The sequence below is a fragment of the Scyliorhinus canicula genome, chromosome 19 (assembly GCF_902713615.1).
Source record: "Scyliorhinus canicula chromosome 19, sScyCan1.1, whole genome shotgun sequence".
Lineage (NCBI taxonomy): Eukaryota > Metazoa > Chordata > Chondrichthyes > Carcharhiniformes > Scyliorhinidae > Scyliorhinus > Scyliorhinus canicula.
Window position 1 is genome coordinate 39,611,571 of NC_052164.1, and position 26,609 is coordinate 39,638,179.

General features: G+C 47.6%; 1 protein-coding gene across 8 annotated transcripts in view; it reads right to left on the bottom strand.

Moving 5' to 3' along the window:
- LOC119954164 (sodium channel protein type 2 subunit alpha-like) overlaps positions 1–26,398 on the bottom strand; it is a 295,132-nt gene extending 268,734 nt beyond the window's left edge. For 4 of the 8 annotated variants that reach the window (XM_038779138.1, XM_038779142.1, XM_038779143.1 and 1 more), the window contains exon 1: positions 25,285–25,352. The gene's annotated coding sequence lies outside the window, so the exon portion shown is untranslated. Of the gene's footprint in view, positions 1–21,926; positions 22,231–23,864; positions 24,433–25,284; positions 25,353–25,531; positions 25,553–26,351 lie in introns of those variants that run through there. The other 4 variants (XM_038779136.1, XM_038779137.1, XM_038779134.1 and 1 more) reach the window with 4 other exon arrangements.
- Positions 26,399–26,609: the final 211 nt, after the last annotated feature.

The following is a 26,609-nucleotide window of genomic DNA, read 5'->3' on the forward strand; positions in this document are numbered from 1 at the left end:
ATCGCCTCAGAAAGTGACAGAATCTTCTCCAGGGAAGAATTGGAACAATTATCTCTCCATACATACAAGTTTTCTTGGAGAAGTGGGAGTTGGTGTTGTCTCTCTCGCTCTGTGGGAGGAAGGGTGGCTGGGAGGAGTTGGGCCGTCAGAGAGCTGTCCGAAGTGAGAGTGAAAGCGGCCGCGGCTAAATATAGAAGCGGCCCCGGAGAGCTTGGCTCGGATCAGGTGAGATTCCGCAGCGACAGGTGCAGAACTACAGCCCGAGCGCAGACAGCTCCTTACACCCCCCCCCCCCCCCCCCCCCCCCCCCCCCCCCCCCCCCCCCCCGTGCATGTGGGCAGCACAGAGAGACACAACCTCTGACTCTATCTCTCAGTCAGGCAGCGACTATCCCCTGTCATTCTCAAAGGACGAGGTTTTTGCATCCCCCTACCTACAAAAAAGCCCCACCTCTCTATGTCCCTCCTGGCACCCCTTGTGGCCATGCAGTGACTGATTCCCCAACTTTTCCATGTCTCGCAGACTTCTTCATTAAGGGCCTCAAGTCCTTGGCTGGATTTCCCAATCAAAAGATCACAGTAGATACACCCATCTCCCTGTACACGTGTCACTCAGGCTTTCACTCTCAGGAGAAACACTCAAAATGTCCCCATCTTTATTCCTCCAGCTCAACACCTACATTTTGCTCTCCTCAGATAGCCTTCATTCAGTTTCTGGATAGCTATTCTCTAGGTCTCACGATAGACAGTTCACTCCACCCATGACTGTCGCACGGCTGGAACATGAGGGCACAGCTTCAAGATAAGGGATTCCAGAATTGTAGAATGCCTATAGCACAGAAGAAGGCCACACAGCCCATCGAGGCAGCACCGGCCCTCTGAAAGAGTACTCCACCCAAGCCCACTTCCCCTCCCTATTTCAATAACTCATTAACCTAACCTACATATCCCTGGACACCGAGGGGCACTTTAGCATGGTCAATCCATCTCACCTGCACATCTTTTGACAAAAATAAGGGGAAACATTGCTCAAAACGTCATGAATCTTTGGAATTGTCGATCCCAAAACCGGTGGATGCTCTTTCGGGCTGAGATCGACAAAATTTTGCACTCAAACGGAATCAGGAGATATCGGCTGGAATTCGGCTGTTTGCCGACGGCGGGATTCTGTTCTTGCCGGCAGTACATCCACCCCCGCTAGTTTGTGGCCAGCGTGGGGTGATTTCAATGGGAATTCCCACTGAGAGCAGCAGGAATAGAGAATCTCGCGAACAGCGCGCCACCTCCTGTTGCAAAGAAACACTGGGCTGTGAGGCCAGAGAATTGAGCCCATAGGAAAAGGACAAGAAAGTGACATTGAGGCAGAAGATCAGCCATAATCAAACTGAATGGCAGAGCAAGCTTCAGGGGCAGATACTCTACTCCTATTTCATAACAAAGTGCATTTATACAGTACTTATAATGTCATAAAACGGTCCAAGGTACTTCACAGGGCCATAAGCAAATAAAGACAGCCACTGAGCCAAAGGAAGAGACATTAGGCAAAGGAGTTGGTCAACGTGCAGTCATAGAGGTCTACGGCACAGAAAAGACCCTTCGGCCCATTGCATCTGTGCCAGTCAAATACACTCACCTAACTATTCTAATCCCATTATCCAACACTTGGCCCATAGCTTTGTATGCTTCGGCATCGCAGTGCACATCTAAATTCTTCTTAAATGTCATGATGGTCTCTGCCTCCACCACTCTTTCAGGCAGCGAGTTCCAGACTCCCACCACCCACTGGGTGAAAAAGCTTTTCCTCAGATCCCCTCTAAACCTCCTGCCCCTTACCTTTAATTTATGTCCCCTGGTCATTGATCCCTCCACCAAGGGGAAATGTTTCTGTTTCTCTACTCTATCTATGCCCCGCAATTATATACATCTCAATCATGTCCTCCCTCAGTCTCCTCTGCTCCAAGGAAAACAACCTCAGTCTATCTAATCTCTCTTCATAACTAGAGCTCTCCAGCCCAGGCAACATTCTGGTAGATTTCCATTGCACCCTTTCGAGTGCTATCACATCCCTCCTGTGATGTGGATTCCAGAGCATAATGCTCTAGTTATGGCCTAACCAATGTTTTATATGTTCCAGAATAACCTGCCCGCTCTTAAACCGATGCCTTGGCTAATAAAGGCCTTCTTAACCACTTTATCCACCTTCCCTGCTACCTTAAGGGACTGGTGTACATGCATACCAAGGTCCCTCTAATCCTCGGTGCTTCCCAGGGTCCTGCCATTTATCACGTATTCCCTTGCCTTGTTTGTCCTACCCAAGTGCATCACTTCATTCTCATCCGATTGAATTTCATTTGCCACTGATCAGCCCATCTGACCCCACCAATTTTCACATAACCCATGACTGATCAAGGAAGAGAGAATGGGAGCACATGAGGTTTAGGGCAAGAAATCCAGAGCTTAGATGCTAAGCTGAATGAAAACACTGATGCCAATATGATGAAGGGGGTGGGGGATGGATGAGGCATAAATCAATACATGTACATTCACTCTAATCCTCTTGATTTCTGCATCTGCCTCTCCATCTCCCCCACATGCAAGTGAAGAGAGGGACATGCTGATTGCTCACAACACTGACTGTGAGTTATGCACTCCCTCGTGTTCAAAGTGTAAATATTTATTTTGCTTTTACCATTTGAAGTTGATGTCAGTTCTATTAACATAAATGATTAAGCATTTTCTATTACTCATTATAAAATATTCAATGGGTGTTAAATGTATTTAAGTTTATTCATGGGATCCTTGTTAGTGAACAAGCTTGATATTAATCGTGTGGCCCACTGAGATGAAGGAGGGCCACTCATGCGGCCCATTCACTAGCCTAGGTAGGCCATCACTGCTCTGTCATTTCACAAGCCCTCAAAGAGATGTCCCACCTTCCTCTCTGGAAAAGTTACCTTTGTGTGGTGAATGTAACTCCGTAATTCACACTGTATTGTACATACATGAGACCATGCATTTGTAAGCGCAGTTGCGTTGCCCGACCACTAGGGGGAGTAGCGCTGGGAATGCTTAAGAGTTTGTACAGGGCTCCACCCTTGGCTCCGCCCACGACTCCTCCCCCTGGACTGCTGTATAAATACCAATGCTCAGAGCCAGTCGTTCAGTTCATCGAGAGTTCAATGCGGAACAGGCTGGCTCTGTTGTAAGTAGATTAAAACCACTGTTGATATCTTAAAGCACGTGTCTAGTGAATTGATGGTTCCATCAATTTAATCTACTTAAGAAACACTCAGGATCAATCATGGAATCAGCCTTCAAGCCTGAGCGACTGGAACTCGACCCGCAGGATGCAGAGGCACAATAAATTTTTTCTCATTGGCTGCGGTGTTTTAAAGCCTACCTGGTGGAAGCAAGCACAGCCGAAACAACGGAGGAGCAGAAAATGAGCCTACTGCACGCGAGGGTGAGCCACAGAATCTCTACTCAACTAAACTGCCGGTTCGTATACTGAAGCCCTAGCGCTACTTGACAAAATGTATGTGAGGCCTGTAAATGAGGTCTACGCGCGACACGTGTTTACTACTCGCCGCCAGCGGCCTACGGAATCGCTCGCAGAATTGATGAGAGAGCTTAAAGCTTTATCTAGTGACTATAATTACCAGGCGGTTACCGCGGCAGAACATAGAGAACTTGCTGTACACGATGCCTTTGTTGCGGGCCTTAGATCAAATTACGTGCGCCAGCGACTGCTGGAAAAGGGGGCCCTAAATCGTGAAGCGACTGTTGAACTTGCTACCACTATGGAGGTCTCCTTCCGCAGCCTCACCTCGTTCCCCGCGACCCTGTCATGGGCCCCCGACCAGCGACTCCCCCTGGCCTGCGCCATGCGGCCGCCCAGCCACAATGCTGCCCCAGCCTGCCTCTTTTGCGGCCAGAATCAGCACTCGCGGCAGCACTGCCCAGCCCGCAACGCGATCTGCAGCAGCTGCGGGCGAAAAGGACACTATGCCAGAGTGTGCCTGGCGAAGAATGCCCCAACCTCAAAGCACTCGTTCCCTGAATTCACAGGCCCGCAGGCCCCAAAATGCTGCAGCCTGTATGCCGACTCCGCCCCCACCCGACATGTGCGACTCATGGGGCGGCCATCTTGGCAATCCTCCTCCATGCGGCCGGCCATGTGCGACTCATGGGGGCAGCTATCTTGGCAATCCTCCTCCATGCGGCCGGCCATGTGCGACTCATGGGGGCGGCCATCTTGGGATCCATCCCCTTCAAACTCTGAAACTCACCTCGACGACTACGAACTCAGAGGGCAATCATCACGGGGCCACTCCAGCACACCTGATCGAGCCGCCGACTACCCGCAACTCAGCGCAGTCACTCTGGACCAATCGCGCCCGAAGCATCTGCGAAACTCGATGACAAAGGTCCAAATCAATGGGTACAGCACGCCATGCCTTTTCGACTCCGGGAGTACTGAGAGCTTCATACACCCAGATCTGGTAAGACACTGTTCGCTCCCCGTTTTCCCCATGTGGCAAACTATCTCTCTCGCTTCAGGCTCCCACTCTGTCCAGATCCAGGGGCGCACCGCCGCGACACTCACAATCCGAGGCGCTAGCTATGCAAAATTTCAACTCTACTTCTTGCCTGAACTCTGCGCGCCACTCTTATTAGGCCTAGGTTTTCAATGCAACCTTAAGAGCCTCACCCTCAGCTTCGGCGGGCCCCTGCCCCCACTCACTATCTGCAGCCTGGCCACGCTGCGAATCTCCCCCCTCCGCTCTTTGCCAATCTCACACAGGACTGTAGACCCGTAGCCACTCTCAGCAGGCGGTACAGCCTGCAGGATAGGGTGTTCATCAGATCGGAGGTCCGAAGGCTTCTCAGTGAGGGATCATAGAGGCCAGCAACAGTCCCTGGAGAGCTCAGGTGTGGTCGTGAAGACCGGGGAAAAATTCCGTATGGTTGTCGACTATAGTCAGACCATAAATAGATTTACGCTCCTTGACGAGTATCCCCTCCCCAGGATTGCAGACATGGTCAACCAGATCGCCCAGTATCGGCTCTTTTCCACGGTGGATCTGAAGTCTGCATACCACCAGCTCCCAATCCGCCCGGAGGACCGCCACTACACGCCATTCGAGGCCGATGGCCGCCTCTTCCATTTCCTCCGGGTCCCCTTCGGCGTCACTATCGGGGTTTCGGTGTTCCAACGAGCAATGGACCGAATGGTGGACCAGTACGGGCTGCGGGCCATGTTTCCGTACTTGGACAATGTCATTATCTGCGGCTATGACCAGCAGGACCACAACGCCAACCTCTACCGTTTTCTCCAGACGGCTCAGAAATTAAACCTCAGTTATAACAAGGAGAAATGCTTTTTCCGCACAACCAGACTAGCCATCCTCGGCTATGTCATGGAAAACGGAGTCCTGGGCCCAGGACTCCCCCTCCCTCATTGTCCCAAGGCCCTCAAACGGTGCTTGAGTTTCTTTTCCTACTACGCCCAGTGGGTCCCTCAATATGCGGACAAAGCCCGCCCACTCTTTAAGGCCACACTATTTCCCCTGTCAGCTGAGGCGCGCCAGGCCTTCAACTGCATCAAGGAGGACATCGCCAAGGCGGCCATGCGGGCGGTGGATGAATCCACTCCCTTTCAGGTTGAGAGCGACGCCTCAGAAGTAGCTTTAGCAGCCACCTTAAATCAGGCAGGAAGGCCTGCTGCATTTTTCTCCCATACCCTCTCCGCTTCGGAACTCCGACACTCGGCAGTCGAAAAAGAAGCACAAGCCATTGTGGAGGCTATTCATCACTGGAGGCACTACCTCACAGGTAGGAGGTTCACCCTCATCACCGACCAACGATCGGTTGCCTTTATGTTTGACAACTCGCAAAGGGGCAAAATTAAAAACGATAAAATCCTGCGGTGGAGGATCGAACTCTCCACCTATAGCTATGATATTAAGTATCGACCGGGGAAGCTCAACGAGCCACCAGATGCCCTATCCCGCGGGACATGCGCCAGCGTGCAGATCGACCGCCTGAAAGTCATCCACAACGACCTCTGCCACCCGGGGGTCACCCGGCTCGCCCACTACATCAAAGCCCGAAATCTGCCTTTCTCCACTGAGGTAAAAGCCGTCACCAGAGACTGCCCGATCTGTCCAGAGTGCAAACCGCACTTCTATAGACCAGACAGGGCCCACCTGGTCAAGGCTTCTAGGCCCTTTGAACGCCTCACGATCGATTTCAAAGGGCCACTCCCGTCAACTAACAGGAACGTTTACTTCTTAAACGTCATAGATGAGTTCTCCCGCTTCCCATTTGCTATCCTGTGCCTCTATATGACCTCCCACACAGTCATTGGGGCCCTGCATAGTATCTTCACCCTGTTTGGTTTCCCCAGCTACGCGAACAGCGACCGGGGTTCGTCCTTCATGAGCGATGAGCTGCGTCAGTACCTGCTCAACAAGGGCATCGCCTCGAGCAGGACTACCAGCTACAACCCGAGGGGGAACGGGCAGGTGGAGAGGGAGAATGCAACGGTCTGGAAGACCGTCCTACTGACCCTCCGGTCCAGGAATCTCCAAGTCTCCCATTGGCAGGAAGTCCTCCCAGACGCACTCCACGCTATTAGGTCCCTCTTATGCACAGCGACCAATCAGACCCCTCACGAGAGGCTCTTCGGTTTTTCCAGGGGCACTACCATGGGGGTCTCACTCCCGGCATGGCTGAAGACACCGGGCCCTGTACTCCTGAGGAAGCACGTCAGGGAGCACAAAACCGACCCCCTTGTTGAGAAGGTGCACCTGCTTCACTCCAACCCCCAGTACGCCTTCGTCGAGTTCCCCGACGGCCGTCAGGACACCGTATCCCTCCGGGACCTTGCACCCGCCGGGTCCAGCATCCCCTCTATCACTACAGATGCACCCCTCAACCTACACCCCATCCTGCCGCCCCCTCGGGCACCCGAGCCCACTAGCTCGCTGCATCGGTTCCGCGCAACCCAGCCGCCCCCCTCGCGCTCCCGAGCCCACTGAGCCCACTAGCTCGCTCCACCTGTTCCGCACGCCCGCACCGGCTAACCCCCAGCGCCCTCAGTCCCCAGTCGAACCAGATGGGTATGGAGCTCGGACGAGATCTTCCCTGGAGTCCACCATCGTACCCCAACCCACAACACCCGTCCAGCCACCGCAAGAGGCTGCAACCCCGGTGCTCCGCAGATCGCAGTGGACAGTCCGACCACCGGACAGACTCAATTTATGAACCACCACCCCCGCCGGACTTGATTTTTTTGTAGGGGGTGAATGTGGTGAATGTAACTCCGTAATTCACACTGTATTGTATATACATGAGACCATGCATTTGTAAGCGCAGTTGCATTGCCCGACCACTAGGGGGGGTAGCACTGGGAATGCTTAGGAGTTTGTACAGGGCTCCACCCTTGGCTCCGCCCACGACTCCTCCCCCTGGACTGCTGTATAAATACCAATGTTCAGAGCCAGTCGTTCAGTTCATCGAGAGTTCAACGCGGAACAGGCTGGCTCTGTTGTAAGTAGATTAAAACCACTGTTCATATCTTAAAGCACGTGTCTAGTGAATTGATGGTTCCATCACTTTGTAATATTGATGAAACCATTTAACCGTCTGAATTTAATTAATGAAGCGCAATATAATAATGGGGGCACAATAGCACGATCATTACAGATAGAAGGACAAGTTATAAATGTAAACTCTGCTTTTATGTACAAGTAAACATGAAATCTAAATGCATTGCTCGTCTTATTAATGATTTAATGTTTGCTGCACTACAGTAACTACTATGCATCTGTAAGTTACTGAAAATTCTCAGGACAACAGGCAATTAGTACTAGTGTGTGGTATGGTGGCACAGTGGTTAGCACTGCTGCCTCACAGCTCCAGGGTCCCGGGTTCAATTCCGGCCTTGGGTGACTGTCTGTGTGGAGTTGGCACATTCTCCCCTTGTCTCTGTGGGTTTCTCTCTGGGTGCTCTGGTTTCCTCCCACAGTCCACAGATGTGCAGGTTAGGTGGATTGGCCATGCTAAACTGACCCCTAGTGCCCAAAAGGTTAGGTGGGGTTACTGCGTTATGGGGATAGGTTCGAGGCGTGGGTTTAAGTCGGGTGCTCTTTCCAAGGGTCGATGAAGACATGATGGGCCAAATGGCTTCCTTCTGCACTATTAATTCTATGATTCTATATACAGTAATATCTAGACAACTTCCAAGCATGCTGGTTACCAGGAGAGGAGTCAGGAATGGCACACCTAGAGGACGAGATCGCTTTCAAGTCTCGGGTGATCTGGGCACTGCCTGTTGTGTCTTTCAACATTGATAACAACATCAAGAGTTAAAGGAGTAAATATGACAAATCTGGAGTGGAATCCCATGAGGTTGGGGTTTCCTTCTGGCAACTCCTGTAATCAACTAGGCCCCAGACACAAAGGCTTTTATCTTTCCTCAAGACACCAGTCTATGAGGTTGAGAGGGAGGTGCATATGCGAGGCAAATCTTCACCTCCTAAAACTATGCTCAGGCTGCGAACCAAACAAAGAAACATAAACTCTTCAGCTTGGAAATTGCAATATGAGGTCTTATGTGCCCTGTCCTGAACAAAGATCCACATCTGACAGCAAGTGATTGACTGTGAGCTACACAAGCTTGGTGTTGATATTGCCATTCTACAGGAAATCAGATTAACCAACCCAAACTTTGTTTGTGGCGCTAATTACACCTTCTGCTGGCTTGGAAAGAATGTTGAAGACCACTCTGAGCATTGGATGTAGGCCCTGCAGTGAGCAATCAGCTGACCCAGTTAATTGAGTCACCAGTAGCAACCATGTAGCGCCTCACTTCCCTCTGGCTTTCATCTGATAGAGGCACAGTCAACATCATTTTCACCTGAACACCAATTCTATACATCAGAGTCTCAGACAAAGAGCTTTTTAACATTTCCCTTGGTGACATTCTGAGGAATAATAATAATAATCACTTATTGTCACAAGTATATCCCGAATGGGTGCGAACAATTCATCCTTGGTGAGTTCAGTGCACCTCTTCGGGCACATAATGGTTCATGGCCAATATGTCTCGGTCATCATGGGATGGGGAAGATCAACAATAGCAGACAACACCTTCTTGAGCATTGTACCCCGAGTGAACTGTGCACCTTCTCACACCTTCTTTCAGGGCAGACACCACCACAATGTTTCATGGCACCACCCAAGGTCTGGACATTGGCACCAACTATACCTGGTCATCACAAGTGGGTGTGTTCTGCCCAGTGTTCACCACACCTGCACCCACCAGCTCAGATTGTGCAGACTGCGAGACCAACCACTCTCGTCAACAGCAGAGTGAAATGAAAATCACTTATTGTCACGAGTAGGCTTCAATGAAGTTACTGTGAAAAGCCCCTAGTCACCACATTCCGGCGCCTATCCGGGGAGGCTGGTACGGGAATCGAACCGTGCTGCTGTCCTGCTTGGTCTGCTGTAAAAGCCAGCGATTTAGCCTTGTGAGCTAAACCAGCCCCTATGAAGGTGAAGGTGCACCTCCGAATGTTTCACAGTTCGAAACGTGACAGGCTACTGCGCATCAACATCCCTCACACAAGTAATTATGCCAAATACCAGCACTTCTCACTGTCATTAGAACAATTTCTGCTGACCGAAGGTCTACCAGATTAAGCTTGGAAGTCACTAAACTCAATTGTCTGTGAAGCAGCAGAGCGTCATTTAGTAGCAGTGGAACCCACAATGACAACTGCAGGTTGAGACCAACTCAGCCGTGATGATAGCTGGCATTGATGCAAAAAGAAAACCCACATGATGCACAATGTAAACTCAGCAGCTAAAACACTGCACAACCTGAAAGTAGCCATTGCAGTCATACAAATGACAGGTAGACATTGTACAAATAAACATTGGAGTAACTTATTTCAAGAAATCCAAACTGCCTGTGACAATGAAAATTTATCAGCCATGAGTGAGGGGATTAGGAAGGTGTTTGGTCCCAACATTAGCAACGTTTGGCCCCAAAAATCAGCAGATGGTGAAATAGTCACCAACAGAGGCAAACAGAAGTCCCCATAGGCTGAACGTTACTGTAAGCTGTACTCTTGTGTGATGGATATCTCCCAAGTCACACTTGCTGCCCTCTCTGTCATGGACGAGTTAGATGAAGAACTCTCATAACTTAAGCTCGAGAAGGCCAAAGACTGCTTAGCAAACAAAACGACACCTGGCAAGGAAGGAATCCCACCCGATCTGTTTAAATAAGGAAAGTCCCAATCTATTTTCACACCAACATGACCTGCTCCTCTATTCCCCACGAGCTGGGTGATGCAAAAGTCACCACACTATACAAACACAAAGGAGACAACAATGGCTACATGAGAATCTCACTCTTCACCATCACAGGGAAGGCCATTGTTATGTTCATACTTAAAAGACTCCATCCACTTGCACAGTGAACGTACTCAGAAGCATAATGCAGTCTCTGTGCCGATAGATTACTGTGGACAAGATTCTTTCCTGACACCAGCTACAAGAGAAGTGTGGGGAACAGGGTATACTTCTTTGCCTTCCTTTCGTAGATCTCGCTATGCTATTCAATATAGTCAGCAGAGCATGACTTGGATTTTGAGAAAAGCTCCACAGTCTCAACAGCTCCTTCCATGGCAACTTGCATTGCTCTGCACAGTTTGATAGCTCCAATTCTGACAGATTCAGACTGAAGAATTAAGTGAAACAGGGCGGTGTCCTGTTTGACATCTTCCTCTTCATGCTCCTCCCCTTTGTCTTCCCAGCAGACAGGGAAAGAGTCTCCTTGCACACCAGCTCTGAAGGCAAGCTCGAAAATCTATCAAGACTGAAAGGACAGACAAAAAACACATTGTGTACCAATCAGAGAACTCATGTACACTGATGATACTCTGCTGTCATCCACATGGAAACTCAGCTATAAAGACTCATGGCCTGTCTCTCCCATGACTATAACTTGCTATCCTTGAATATAAGTGTCAAGTAAACCATGTCCATGGGAAAACTTGCTGCATCCCTGCTCCTGGACTCACTTTTATTACCCATTCCTAATTGCCCTTGAGAAGATGGTGGTGAGCCATCTTCTTGAACTGCTGCCATCCATGTGGTCAAATAATAAATAACTATATAACACTAAATAACATACCGCTGAAAGTAAAAAGCAAATTGTCATCTCGGGTGACAAATAATCTCTACCTTGATGCAGAACTTGACACACACACAGGGAAGCAGCTACCACCTGGGACCGTCTCACAAACCACACATGGAATAACATGAAACTGACCCATAGGGCTAGGTTGATGACTTATAAGGGCTGTGTTCTCAGCACCTTGTTTCTTGACTTACATTTAGCAAGAAAAGAAGCTCAACAATTTCCATCTTCACTGTCTGCAGTGCATTATGAATGCATCCTGGTCGGATAAAACCACAAATGCAGTAGTTCCCTCAAAGGTAGAGCCTCAAAGCTTGATACATTCTTCATGAGATGGCTTCATTGCCTCAGAATGGAAGATGGTTGCATACAGAAGGATTTACTGTATTTTCAGGTAGCCAGAGCCAGACCATCAGTCGGATGTTGCGCTTCAAGGATGTTTGCAAGCAGTACATGACTTGAAGACCCCTAGACATTAATTACCGCACCTCAGAGTCACTAGCCAATGATAAAGGAAAATGGCAACCCCGCACCCCCTCCCTTCGAGAGGAGGTGTGCAGCACGGTGGTGAACAGTGGCTACGCGGCTTGGCAACACGCCAACGCCGAAAACAGCAACTCATGACATTTGGTTGCTTCATGTGTGGCATTTGTGGCAAAACCTGCCTCTTATAGATTGGTCACGTCAACCATCGACAAAAATGAGCCATACCAGAACTATAACTGAACTAGCTATATAAATACTGTGGCTACAAGAGCCATTCAGAGGCTGGGAATTCTGCAGCAAGTGACTTGCCTCATGACACCTCAAAGCTGACAACGAAGGGCCCACATCCTGCAGTGCAGGTATGTATCACGGTGGGGATTGCAGTCAAGGAGGGGGGATGCGGGATCCGTGTCCCAGGCCAGTCCCCCCTCCCAGTTCCAGTTGGTGAACCTGGAGGCGGTCAGAGCATCACACTGCATTGGCCCTGGAGCACAGGTTGTGCGGCCTCCTGTGCTTGCCCACCCTTGGCCGCCCCCGCATCCTCCTTGCTGGAGAAGGCCTGGCCCTCATGCCCCTCCTCCAGCACATCGTCCCTCTGCTGTGTGATGTTGTGGAGGACAATGCGCGCGACCCCTCAGCGTCATACTGGAGGGCCCGTCCAGAGCAGTCCAGGCACGTGAAACGTCTCTTCAGGGTGCCGAAGCACCGATCGATCACGGACCTGGTCACTGCAAGGGTGTCGGTATCATTTAAGATGAATAGGAGATAGAATTTGAGGACAGGCATGATTCTTTTGCCAGTACATATGGTGAATCAAAAAACTGATATAACTGATTCTTAAAGCTTGTGTGGAGCACAGAACATTCAGTGCAGAAGGAGGCCATTCGGCCCATCGAGTCTGCACTGACCCACCTAAACCCTCACATCCACCCTATCCCAATAACCCCTCCTAACCTTTTTGGACACTAAGGGCAATTTAGCATGGCCAATCCACCTAACCTGCACGTCTTTGGACTGTGGGAGGAAACCAGAGCACCCGGAGCAAACCCACGCAGACAAGGGAAGAACGTGCAGACTCCGCACAGACAGTGACCCAACAGGGAAGCGAACTTGGGTTCCTGGCCCTGTGAAGCCACAATGCTAGCCACCTGTGCTACCGTGCTGCCCTATTTTTCGCTTGGAAGGATCCCATGCCGTAAAAGGCGACTGTCACCTTTGAGGGTACTGGGAGTGGGTGTCCTCCCCCATTCCCCAGCAGTAGCAGTTGCGCCATGATCTGATAGATGTGTCACACTGTCCCTCTGCTCAGCCAGAGTCTTCAACGGAATGCCCAGTCTAGCAAGTCCCCTAAGGACAGGTGCTTCCGGTACTCATGAGGCCTCATGCGGCGTCTCCTTGTCACCTCCTCCTCCTCCTCAGCCTGTTGGGCAGGCTCTCCTTTATGGGCGGTTGCCTCCTGTTCCGCTGCTGCACGCTTCGCTGCTGCAGCCTCCTCCGTCTTGAGCATCCCCAGCTCGTATAGCTGCAGGGCATCCCCAGGGCTGTGGCGACTAGGAGGAAGGCCACCATTGCTCATTGAATTCAAAGACCCATAGACTGCAGGGGGTGAAAGGCTGACGTGTTAGCATGGTGCCCAACCAGGTCTAACGAGCTACACGGTGCCCCCGGTTGGCCCTGGAGGTCACTGCCCCCTCATGCCCCCATTATCCCGCACCCCTGGCCCCATCGCTGCTTGGCATTGTGGCGGACTCTGGCCCTGGCACCCATCTCTGCTGCCAGGGGTACCATCAGCTGGCACTGCCCTTACCACTGGTACACTCCGCAGTCCTCATCTGGTGCCCATAGGGGCTACAGTGGGCATTGCCCTGGGTGGGTCGCCTGATACCCTGCTGGCGGGTGGTGGCCAATTGGGTGGTGGCTGGTATACCGGGAGTCAGCCTGCCACACAGCCCATTCCCCATAAACTCCCCCCCCCACCGATCCTGTCAGGATTCCCCCACCCCAGCCAGCGTCTGGCCCAGCAGCCCACAGTCGGGCCTCTCTATATCCTACCTCCTCTCTCGCCCTCATCAGCTACGACGCTGGTTTCACGATTTTTAAAAGCACAAGAGAACCGCGCCATCGGGAATTTGGACCATCAGAGGCGAAGAATCAAGGAGGCCCTGGAGAATACCGGATCAGGCCTGCTAATGATATGCAAACGGTGTTTACTGTACGAACGCTCCGGAATGCATTGACGCTGCTTTCAAGACGATGGAGAATTGCGATTTGGCGTGAAATTGGCACCTGCTGTGAATCGGAACCGATTCTCCGCCCAATTGCGTTTTCCGATTTTGCCGTCGGCCGACAGAGAATCTCGCCCCCTATCTAACAACACTGTTGCAGGGAGTACCTTATCATAAAATTTCTGCAATGTAGAAGGAAGCCTTTCAGCCCATTGAGTCTGCACCAACCCTCTGAAAGAGCAACCGACCTAGGCCCACTCCCTGCTCAACCGCAGTAAACTCACTTAACCTGTACATCCCTGGACACTAAGGGGCAATTTTATCATGGCCCGTCCATGTAACCTGCACATCCCTGGACGGTGGGAGGAAACCAGAGTAAACCCATGCATACACAGTGAGAAAGTACAAGCTCCATACAGATGCTCACCGAAGGCTGGAATTGAACCTGGGTCCCTGGCGCTGTGAAGCAGCAGTGCAAACCACTGCGTACCGTGCCCCCTTCAATGCAAGAAGTACAGCTTTTTAGTGGCAGCTCACCATCACCTTTTACAGGGCAATTAGGAAGGGGCAATAAATGCTGGCTTGTCAGCAACACCACAATAATACAAACTCTTCATATACTGACAGATAAATGTATTTTAACTGCCCCACCCATTATTCTCTCACTTAGTGTATTGTGACAGATCCCCTCCCCAGTGGTCTCATACTTTTCCATCTAAAGTAAGGCTGCTGTTCCTTGCTACTCCCTAGAGCATCCACTATTTTGTTGTCTGTATATAATTACAGACAGGCTTGTAAAATGCTCAGATGAAGAATGCAAGGAAAACTAATGGTTTGAGACACAAAAAAAAACTATTCAGTCCATCCTACCTCACCCTTCTGACATCAAACTTCATTTTGAATGTCCCTAATGTTTGTGCGTCTACTATCCTGACTGGTAAACTTGATACGGATCACTCTTGTGGTAAAATAACATGTTAAAATCACTTCAATTCACTTTTCACCAATTTAAATATTCTGGTCTGCAGGTTTAACTAACTTTATGGTAATACTCTGGGTTATTTTATCTTTTCCATTAAATATTTTATATTTCTCCCTCTTCTACTTTAATCATCTTAACTGCGGAGATTAGACTCTCCCGAGACATCCATCACAGCCTTGCACGGAAGCACAGTAGTTAGCACTGTTGTTTCTCAGTGCCAGGGACCCGGGTTTGATTCCCGCTTGGGTCGCTGCCCGTTTGGAGTCTGCACATTCTCCCTATGTCTGCATCGGTTTCCTCTGGGTGCTCCGGTTTCCCCCCACAAGTCCCAAAGGATGTACTGTTAGATGATTTGGACATTCTGAATTCTCCCTCAGTGTACCCGAACAGACGCCGGAATGTGGCGACTAGGGGATTTTCACAGTAGCTTCATTGCAGTGTTAATGTGAGCCTACTTGTGACAATAAAAATCATTTTAAATATATATATTTATTTTTAGAGAAGATCAACAAGGCTAACTTTCCAGTCAATGCTGATATTTATTGGCATTGGTGATCAGATTTGGGCAGAGCACCCAAAAGTGGAGTCGGGCAAAGCTGCATAAAAGCGCAGGAGGCTGTTTTGGCCAGCTGTACATTAAGTTGTAATTGTATTACTATATTGTCTAAACTTTTTATCTAATGTTCCAACTATCACTCCTTGTTCCCTTCCTCTCTGTCAATTCAATCTGATTTGTTTTATATTGACTGATTGACCAATGTGTCCACTTTTAAATGTTACATTTAATTCACCACTTTGGCTGACCAAATGCATAGCTTACCTAAATTTGTCTGCAAGTGTTTTGCTCTATTCACAGTTTCTCTCTACTGTCCTAACTATTTTAGTGGCGCAGTTTTAAAATCCTCATTCTGGTGTTTATGTCTCTGTGGCTTTGCACTTCCCTATGTCTGTAACCTCCTTCAATACTATCACCACCTGAGAAAACTACATTTCCCCCAATTCTGACATTCAGTATATTGCACTCGCTTTGACTCGCCAACTTGTTGGCTATGCCACCTGGGCTCCAAGCTCTAGAATTCCCTCTGCAGAGTTCTCAGCCTCTCTGTCCTCCCTCAAGAACTTCCTTGGACCATTCATTTTTAACCAAGCTTTTTGACATCTCTCCTAAAATTTCTTTCCTTGCCTTGGTGCCTATTTTTGCCTAATTAGGTTCCCATGAGGCACTTTGAGATGCATTTACTATGTTAAAGGCATAAAGCATTGCCGTTCTCATTGTTCTCATCAGCAAGTCTGATAAACTTACACTTGGTTACATTATTCAGGTCTTTAATATCCATTAAAAACAAATTCCACAAATCAAGGTTACATTTTTGTAAAATATGTTCACGTTTACTACATTTGATTTGGACAAGATTTAGCTAAAGCATATAAGTGTTTTACTGTTTTGTTGGAGAAAGGATCAAGCAGAACCATTGATCTAAGTGTGTAAAAGCAATTCACAGCGAATGATAATTAGCATATAGCAGGTACAGACCACTGATATTTAGCATCCTCCTTATTTCCTCCCTCCCCATCTATTATCATTGATGGAAAATTCTGGAAAATCTCAGCAGGTCTGACAGCATCTGTGGAGAGAGAACATAGCTAATGTTCCGAGTCTGGATGACTTTTCATCAAACTTAAAAGGCTGGCGCGGTGACTATCACCAGAGACCTAGGTTCAATTCTGGCCTGGGTAGTTATCACTGCTGCGTCATAGCACCAGAGACCCAGGTTCAATTCTGGCCTGGGTAGTTATCACTGCTGCGTCATAGCACCAGAGACCTAGGTTCAATTCTGGCTGGGGTAGTTATCACTGCTGCGTCACAGCACCAGAGACCCAGGTTCAATTCTGGCCTGGGTAGTTATCACTGCTGCGTCACAGCACCAGAGACCCAGGTTCAATTCTGGCCGGGGTAGTTATCACTGCTGCGTCACAGCACCAGAGACCCAGGTTCAATTCTGGCCTGGGTAGTTATCACTGCTGCGTCACAGCACCAGAGACCTAGGTTCAATTCTGGCCGGGGTAGTTATCACTGCTGCGTCACAGCACCAGAGACCCAGGTTCAATTCTGGCCGGGGTAGTTATCACTGCTGCGTCACAGCACCAGAGACCTAGGTTCAATTCTGGCCTGGGTAGTTATCACTGCTGCGTCACAGCACCAGAGACCTAGGTTCAATTCTGGCCTGGGTAGTTATCACTGCTGCGTCACAGCACCAGAGACCCAGGTTCAATTCTGGCCGGGGTAGTTATCACTGCTGCGTCACAGCACCAGAGACCTAGGTTCAATTCTGGCCGGGGTAGTTATCACTGCTGCGTCACAGCACCAGAGACCCAGGTTCAATTCTGGCCGGGGTAGTTATCACTGCTACATCACAGCACCAGAGACCCAGGTTCAATTCTGGCCTGGGTAGTTATGACTGCTGCATCACAGCACCAGGCACCCAGGCTCAATTTTGGTCTGTGTGGTTCGATTCCAATCTTGGGTTACAGTCTGTGTGGATTTCTCCTCATGTTTGCGTGGGGTTGTCTCCCGAGAGCTCTGGTTTCGTCCCACAGTCCAAAGAAATGTTGGCTAGGTGGATTGGCCATGCTACATTGTCCCTTAGTGTCCAAAGATGTGCAGCGTAGTGGGGTTATGTGGATAAGGCTGGGGAGTGGGCCTTCCTAGGCTGCTCTTTCAGAGGGTCGGTACAGACGCAATGGGACAAATGGCCTCCTTTTGCATTGTAGGGATTCTATGAGCTGCTGTGATTTTCCAGTATTTTCTGCTTTTGTTTCAGATTCTAGCATCCACAGTAATTTGCTTTTATTTTCGTATCATTGATGACCTGTTATTGATGATTGCTGAGATGAATGCTGGCTGGAAAAACAGGACTTTCTGTTCTTTTATTTGTGCCATGGAATTTTTTATGTTCATTTGAGCAAGTAGGCATTTCAGTGGAATGACTTCTTACGGGAAATGTGCAGGTGTAAATTTATAATCTACCGTTCAGTGGAATGGCACATCAGCACTTCAACTCATTGCATTATCATGTCATCAAGCAATAATTTGTTTTATTCAATGAAGGCATGTGGGCCTAACTGTTAATAATCCCTAATTTTCCTTGAGGAGGTGGCAACAAGCCATCTTCTTCAACTGATGCAGCCTATCTGATATAGTCAGTTCTCTCAGAGTGGTGTTTTAACCCTGAAATGATAAAGAATGATCATCCACCTGGCATTCTGCCTGAAAGTAGTTGTTTTTTTTACACTCACTTGCTGGATTCAATCATCCTTGAGGATGGGGGACGCTTAGGAAACCACCTCCTCCCTATAATTGCTGAACTGTTCACCACTGTTCACACCTGGATGTGGCAGGACAGCACACCTTTGTTCTAATGCAATGATTAAGTGATTGATTAACTCGGTCTGTGGCATGCTGCTTCCAATGTTAAGTACATATGTAGTCCTGTCATGTAGCCTCACCAGTTTGACATCTCATTTTAGGTATGATCAGTGCTGCTACCCTCTTCATTGAACCACAGTTTTTGGGGGGTTTTTTCCATAAATTTAGAGTACCCAATTAATTTTGTCCAATTAAGGGGCAATTTAGCGTGGCCTGTACATCATTGGGATGTGGGGGCGAAACCCACTCAAACACGGGCACAATGTGCAAACTCCACACGGACAGTGACCCAGCGCCAGGATCTAAACTGGGGCCCCGGTGCCGTGAGGCAGCAGTGCTAGTCATTAAACCACAGTTGATCTCCTGGCTTAATGATCGAGCAAGAGGTATACCAGACTTTGAATTTACATGTTGCCATGGACTACAATTTTGGTGTTGCTAATGACCCACAGCCAATCAAAAATGCTCATGTTTGCACGAGCAGATCTGTTGTGAATCTATTCTATTTAGCGCAGTGATAGTGTCACACAGAACAATGATGTGAAGATAGGACGATGCCTCCACAAGAACTGTGCAGGTGGTCACTGCTACCAATACTATCGTGGATTGATGTATTTTTCCCCAATCATGCGATGTGGGAGATGTTGGCAAGGCCAGTATTTGTTGCCCATCTGCAAAATGCAGATTGGTAACAGTGAAGTCAAGTGTCTTTTTCCATAGATTTGGTTCTTATACACAAGTCTGGCAGGTATTTTCTTCAGCACTTGTCCAGCTCAGTGATAAGCGGTGCTATGAAGCCACTATTGGTGATGGACATTGCAAATTCTACGCAGAGTGCACTCTGTGCCCTTGCTACCGTCAAATGCTTGTTCCAACTGGTGATCAACATGGAAGGCTGATTCATCAACTGAGGGAGGGCAGTAGGTGGTAATCAGCAGGAGTATTCGTTACCCATGTTTGCATGATGCCATGAGATTTCAGGGGTTTATGAGTTGACATTGAGGATGCCCAAAGTCACTCCCTCCCTACTGCATCACCACCTCTGCTAGCTTTGCCCTGCCAGTGGTCAGGCCATACCGAGAGATAGTGAATATAGAATCTAGTCCCGTCAGTGCAGAAGTAAGCCGTTCAGCCCATCGAGTTTGCACCGATCCTCTGAAAGAGCATCCCACCTATCCCCGCAACCCCGTAACCCCACCTAAACTTTAGACACTAAATGGTAAATTAACATGGCCAGTCCACCTAACTTGCACATCTTTGGACTGTGGGAGGAAATTGGAGCACCCAGAGGAAATCCATGCAAACATGGGGGAAACATGGAAACTCCACACAGGCCAAATTGAACCCAGGTTTCTGGCGCTGTGAGGCAGCAGTGCTAAGCACCGTGCCAACGTACTGTCACATTGCTGCAGGAAACCCACGCAGACATGGGGAAAACATGCAAACTCCATACAGACAGCCACCCAAGGCCAGAGTTAAACGCCGGTCCTTGGCAGTGTGAGGCAACAGTGCTAACCACTATGCTACCATGTCGGGTACCAAAAAATTGGCTGAATAGCATGATTCTGTGAATCAGGCTGTTGGTTGCCTAGTCTGTGAGGCAACGCACCCAATTTTGGTACAATAGCCCAAATGTTAGTGAGGAGGACTTTGCAAGTCTGTGCAGGATGTGTATTTGTCATATTTGACATATAGATTGATGCCAGATGACCCGGCAGATTTTATTACTGTGTAAATGGTTAATACAACTCAGTGGCTTTCTTGATCGAAGGCATTTAAGATTATACCACATTGATGTAGGTCTGGAATCACCTGTAGGCTGAACTGGGTAAGGATGGCAGATTTCCATCCCTATAAGACATTAGTGAACCAGGTAGATTTTTACGATAATCCAATAATTTAAATGTTCACTATTATCGAGACGAGCTTTTTATTCTGGATTTGCAATCTATATTAATGACTTTGCTGAAGGAACAGACCGCATTTTAGCCACATTTTCTGATGATACAAAGTTAGGAAAGCAAGATGATAATAATATGTATTATTGTCACAAGTAGGCTTACATTAACATTGCAATGAAGTCACTGTGAAAATCCCCTAGTAGCCACGCTCCGGCGCCTGTTTGGGTACACAGTGGGAGAATTCAGAATGTCCGAATTACCTGACAGCACATCTTTTGGGATTTGTGGGAAGAAACCGCAAGCACCTGGAGGAAACCCACGCAAACACGGGGAGAACGTGCAGACTCCGCACAGACAGTGACCCAAGCCGGGAATCGAACCTGGGACCCTGATGCTGTGAAGCAACAGTGCTAACCACTGTGCTACCGGTAAGGAGAATATAAATAATCTGCAAAGGGACATGGATAGGTTAAGTGAGCAAGCAAAAAATAGTCAGAAGCGGTATACTGTAAAATGCAAGGCTGTCCACATTAGAAGAAAGAATAGAAGAGCAGAATAGTATATAAATGGAGAAAGACTGCAAAATGCTGCTGGTGAACTCAGTTGGCTAACTGGCTAATGCGTGGTTCAGAATTATATCAACAGTGCAGGTTTGATCCCTGATCCGACTGAGGTAGATTTAGGATTTGCGTCTTTGCACCTCCTCTCCCCCCCACCATGAATGGAAGGCAATGGCAAAACCATCAACTGAAAAAATATCTAAGACTGAAGCACCATCAGACAATGAGTCTAGGATCTACCTTTAGGTACAGCACCCAATAATGAATACTAGTTCACTATGCCACCCCAAGTGTTCGGCATTATATACTTTATATATATACAAAATGGCAGGTATGAATATCCTGCTGATGCTAAAACTAATCACAACACCTGTAAGACAACGTAACAATCAATTCCATAACTTTAAATCAACATCATACCACCTAAATACACCATGCATTGGAAAAGCAGGTTTGAAAAGAAAATTCAGATAAACAGCACGGGTATCACATAATACTAACAGCTAATCGGCAGTGAGATCAGTGCTGTAACTTAATCTCTGTATACTGTGCCTGTTGACCAGCCTCTTGAACTTCACTCTTACTTTTTATGAGATCAGAGTTTGTCAATTAAAATCTGTTTTATAGCGACAATTCCACATACTGTAGTATCTTGTATTTATTTTTCAATGTATACATTGGATTATTGAGTCATCTCTTTCAATGGATGTGTAAGCAGATCAACCCCCACCCCCCCGAAGCAGATCAAATCCCCCAAGCAGATCAATCCCCAGTACTTCTATTTGGTGAGTACAGAAATTGAAGTAGACTGATGTTATGTTTACAATAGTTTTACTTTGCTCTGATATTACAAAGTGTGGTGTAACTTCAGAGTCACGTCCCTACCCAACCCTAGAACAAAAGTGTTAGACCCCCCCATCACCCACCCTGTGCTTGGCTCTGGAGACAGGTTGAATACTGAACTTCTTTACCACACATAGAAAATATAACTTTGTATCAGTGCTGGTGATGCAGCCCAAAGAACATCTGAATAAAACTGTTTTGTGGTTTTATAATCCTATAACATTACATAAGATCATGATGAGAGTCCTGATATTAATACATGATTAGAAAGTTCAGTGCCCTTACCTTCTATCTCATAAATTCTGGTAGCAGTACGTTTGGCGACAGAATAACCGGCCTCAAGATTTGTATGGCTAATTGCTCTGAAAGCCCTAAGTTGAAATTGTAGACGGAAGCCTTCTCTATATTTTAAATTGCTCAAAGAGTCTGCAGCTTTGCACATTGAAAATACATGAAGAGCATTTACAAACAAAAAGCTCCACACATATTTAGGAATACATTTCTTGTTGAATAATACAGTGCTGAAGACACTACATCCAACTAAATAACCTGGTTTTCTGCCCGCTAAGTCAGTCCTCAATTTTCTGTACAGTTGTAGATGCAAGACCAGTTGGCACTGACCAACTCAAGTTATTTATACAGGACAGATATTCACATGAGACGACCAGATACAAATCTGGCTAGGCCTCAAAGGGGAGGAGGGATTACGACAGCCAAAAGGTTAATTTACAGCTGGGCCCTTGATGATATCTTTATACATTACAAAGACAGAAAGAAAGAAAGAAAATACTAAGCCTTTCACAACATAAATTAAGATGGAAAGATTATTGCACAATTTACTGGAAGAGAAGAAAATTCCCAGGAGAGATATGTATGACTAACCATGAATGACTACAAATGATGGTTGTTTACTCTGATGCCTTGTAAATTGTTTGAGATTTGCACTGTTCTTAGCAAACCCGAAAAGAAAATCCTGAAATTCTACATCTGTTGGAGACATTCTGCGAGCATATTTCTTTGACATTAGACACAAAAATTTATAGATATGCAATCTAGTGGGATTGAAATCTCAAAGGGGTTTTTGTCTTGTTGATTTGAGAATCCCATTGTAGATACAATTATACTGCTATGTTTGCTTTAATGGCTCAGGGTCCCAACATTGTGAAATTAGAAAAGTTAACCTAGCAATCTGAGGACCAGGTAAGCAGTGTTGGGTTGCATCAGGTAGGAAGTCCCACAACACTTGAAGTTAACACCGCATGTGATGTATGTCTAAACCCTATGTTAAACTGTACTTGAAAAATTTCCCAGTATTCCAAAGACCAGCCGTAAACTTCATAACCATACTTCTCAAGTGTTTTTAATGTTGCTGAAGAACTCATGGTTCCAACATACTCTCTAATATTAACAATTAGTAGCCAACAAGCAGAGCGCATACAAGAGGATCCCGCCATTGTCACTGAGCTCAGTGTGAGTTACAGTTGACAGTGCCAACCAAATGGCAGATTGCACAGATAGATGCCAGCCTGAAATCAGTATCTGCAGTGTGATTGCAGCATGAATTAAAGACTAAAGTGATTGCATTGGGAATGGTAAATACCCAGCCAATTATGTGTATTTGGAGAAAAAGAAAACCCTTCATATCCAATCAAGGTAGCGGATTGGACTAAAGGTTGCATTAAGTGAACAAGAGTTACAGTCAATGTCCACCTTGCCCTCTTGACAGATGGTATCATTATTCTAACAAAAAGTGCAAGACATTGTCCAATAATAATCTATATTGTCACAAGTAAGCTTACATTAACACTGCAATGAAGTTACTGTGAAAATCCCCTAGTAGCCACACTCCGGCACCTGTTCGGGTACACTGAGGAAGAATTCAGAATGTCCAATTCACCTAACAGCATATTTTTTAGGACTTGTGGAAGGAAACCGGAGCACCCGGAGGAAACCCACGCAGACACAGGGAGAACGTACAGACTCCACACAGTCAGTGACCCAAGTCGGGAATCGAACTTGGACCCTGGCGCTGTGAAGCAACAGTGCTAACCACTGCGCTACTGTGCCGCCAAAGCTGAGCAATGACATAAAGGTATTTTGCATTTTGGTGATCCCCAGAAACCAGGTCCCTTATTACACGAGAAGGGGTCTGAAGTCTAAATATCTTGGAAACATGTCAAATGTCATTCCAGTCCGACCACACGTGTACACACATGCACTTACCATTGTTTTGTGGCACCCAACCTTCCAAATTCTTTAAGAGCTTATGTACATTTGGGATGAAACCGATTTGCTATCCCAATCTTAATAACTGTCTCTTTGCAATCAACAGTTCTATCCAGTATTTAAGACTATTTGGGTGGTGCAAGGGTTTTAATATCAGGCATCACCAATCAGCGCCGTTGGTTAGGCGTCCATGTCAGCTCCCTTGGATCCAACACAAACTGGATAAACACATTGGCGGCCAGTCCTCCCAGCCCTCAGCTTCCCAATGGCAGAAGGCGGCAGTGGACCCGACTGCAATGATCCTCACCCACCTCGAGACAACAAAACTCTGAACTTCAAATGAAACAATTCGACTTCAGATCCGCACTTTGCATCGCACCAGCCAATGCGGCCAAATGATGGCAAGTTCCCGCTGGAAGCACCGCCAGAACTTGCAGCAACATGCAGCGCTTGTCTCCCCACTCCCTCATTGAGCTCACTATCTTGGTAACCTGTGGCCTGGGCCCGAAAACTGGAGGGGAAAAAAGTTCAACGCCAGCACGAATGATCTAAATAAACCGCCTGTTTAACGTGTCTCTCTCTCTCTCTCCTGCAACAGAGCAGCTAATCTATATTAAAAAAAATAATTCCACTTTCAGCTATTTAACACAGAACCTGTAATGTGAGAGCACTCAGATTACAAGCAGGCAGCTAAGTGTCAGGAAGTACATTCGCTGACAGAGGCACGATTGAGACCCCTCAATGTTCCCCACCACAAAACGTACCTTCCAGACACAAAGCAGTGTGGTCAGAAATACGGAAAGTCAACAATTCACGTCAAAATCCAGAGGGGCAGGTCAGTCAGCAGGCTAGAATCCAACAAGTCCCTTCCAACCGACCCAAAAGACTGCAGCAGAATTCGTAAAAATCCAAAACAGGAGCAAACACCGAGGTGGTTATTTGTTTTTTTGGGCGGGGAAGGTGGAACTTAAACAGAATTGGAAAGCACCGCTCGAGGCACAAGTCTTTTTGCCCCTGACAAAAACAATCAGCCCCAGCCGATACTCTACAGATTGGAGTCGGGCTGCTCTCTCTTAACTGCCAGAGAATATTCCAGCCACTTCGAAAGCACACAGCACCGTCTCCCAGCTAGAAAGTTGCACACACATTTAACTTGCCCCTGATAAACACTCTCACGAAAGCTCTCGGTCACCTTTCCTGACATTTCTCATTACTTTAGTTTAACCTCAGTGTACCTTTTGGGGAAGGGGGTTGGAGGGGGAAGAGGGGGTGCAGGTCGAACGAAAGTGACTTCCAATTAGATCCCAGCAGCAATCCAACAGTTTGAAGCTTGAGCGAAATCCCCAGTATCTCCTTTGGGTTGTGGAAGGAACGATCACACTGGCGAATCTCGCATCTCGGACCAGCTGTTACTGACCTTGCAGCTCCCGGACTGAAACACGATCAGTTGATTGCAGGTAAGATCATTTCATACCCGACTTGTCGGCATGCCCAAAGGATTACTGGGCGGGGGTGGGAGAGAGGGCAAATCCGACCCCCCTCTAGACCCAGATCCAACCCAGCCTCACCGCTCCACTACAGACAAAACACACACTTGCTCCAGGAGTTTACAACATTAAAAAAAAACCCGCCCCAGCTGACAGCAGACTGTGCAGGGCACAAACCTCAAGAGCATTTTCCAGTAATTTCCTTCCAGCTGCCATTGCAAGGGGCGGAGGGAGGATGGAGATGGGACTCCGCCTGCATATTGGAAAGTAGATGCTGCGAATAATTGTGCAAAGAGGGAAGTGTTTTTTTCTGGGGGGGGGGGGGGGGTTTGCATTTTATTGTCAGCAGCACATCTGAAGCATTACATGTATCCCGCAACCACTCATTGTGACTTTTAACACTCATTTATGGATGAACTGTGCACTGGCGGGTGTGTCGATTAACTCATTAATGTTGCATTCTCGATAATTGCAACCTATAGTCCTTGTTTTGTTATGGTCCCCTGGTTGAACAATGATTCTCGACTTTTTAATAATCCGCCCAATACACTCGAATGCCCCACACATTTTTCCGATGGCATTTCAACCTCCGGTACCAACTAGTACTGCGCAAGTTACTACATTCGTACCAGCCCTGGTCAGCTTGTCTCTGGGTATCCTTTACATGTCAGCAGTCAGATGGTGCTTTTTTCTGCCACGAGACCCCAAAATAATGTTTCCTGTTAGATTCAGACAGATCCAGTAACGTTTTACATAACTTCCGATTCAATGCAGGGACGAAGTGACTTTTGGACTATTCATGGACTATTCATGCTGCTTTTATCTAGGCTTTCAGCACTGGGGGTGGGGAGTCGCCTTGGTCATAGCTAAAATAATGCTACCCTGTCTTCAAAAATCTCCAGCAATACTTCGTGAAGAGGTTATATCTTAAATCTGGTTTCGTCTAGATGTTGAAGTCGGTGTGAATCGTTCAGTTTTCAAACTTTCTGCTACTCACCCTTGTTAATCTGCCTTGTCTTGTTCATCGATCCAGTCCGAATACATCACTCTGAAACACGTTCCTACAAATGTTGCTTTGTTGGTGAAATGTGACGTTACAATGTGATTCAGTATTGTAATGTGCGGGGTCATTCAAGATTGCACAACAGCGGATATGCTTGAATTCTTAAAGCAGACCAAGCAGGCCAGCAGCACGGTTCGATTCCCGTATCAGCCTCCCCGACAGGCGCTGGAATGTGGCGACTAGGTGCTTTTC